The sequence below is a fragment of the Notothenia rossii genome, assembly GCF_949606895.1.
Source record: "Notothenia rossii genome assembly, chromosome: 2".
NCBI classification, from domain to species: Eukaryota; Metazoa; Chordata; class Actinopteri; order Perciformes; family Nototheniidae; genus Notothenia; species Notothenia rossii.
The window spans coordinates 77,520,036-77,520,548 of NC_136904.1; the positions used below are offsets into that span (position 1 = coordinate 77,520,036).

Below are 513 nucleotides of genomic sequence, written 5' to 3' on the forward strand. Positions count from 1 at the left end.
TGCTGCAGCTTATCCGACGTGCCCGGGATGGGATATTGGGAGATATCCCTCTGCTGCTGCTGCCGTTACTGCTGCTGCTGGTGGCGATGGTACGTCTCCTGGGTGGGAATAACCCAAAAAAGAAAACAAGCAAAAAAAACTCAAGCCTTCAGTCCAGGAAAGGGTGGAATAGAAAATAAAATACGTGTTGGGTCTAGTATTAACGTAAGTGTTACTCCAAGGATTGCAAGGCCCAGGACGTTCAAATGATCAATCTCCCTCTCTTCCTTTCTTTCTCCTCCCTCCCCCATCTCTCTCTCTCCCTCTCTCTCTCTCTTTCTGTCTCTGCCTCTCTCTAGATGCGATTGGACAGTGTGGCAGGCAGTATGATCCAATGATACGCACCTAGCTCCATGAGGAAGCGCCGAGTGGAGAGAATAGAGAGGATAGAAGAGGACCAACCTGTGAAGGGAAACACACACATTCACAGAAGTGCACATCTTTACACAAAGCACATTGGTGCATAAACACATG

The 513-nt window shown here is 48.3% G+C and overlaps 1 protein-coding gene across 1 annotated transcript in view; it reads right to left on the reverse strand.

Annotated features, from left to right (window-relative positions):
- LOC307028578 (neuroligin-4, X-linked-like) overlaps window positions 1-282 on the reverse strand; it is a 17,998-nt gene extending 17,716 nt beyond the window's left edge. Inside the window, exon 1 of the mRNA XM_079663730.1 lies at window positions 1-282. This exon is cut by the window's left edge and continues 81 nt beyond it. The gene's annotated coding sequence lies outside the window, so the exon portion shown is untranslated.
- Window positions 283-513: the final 231 nt, after the last annotated feature.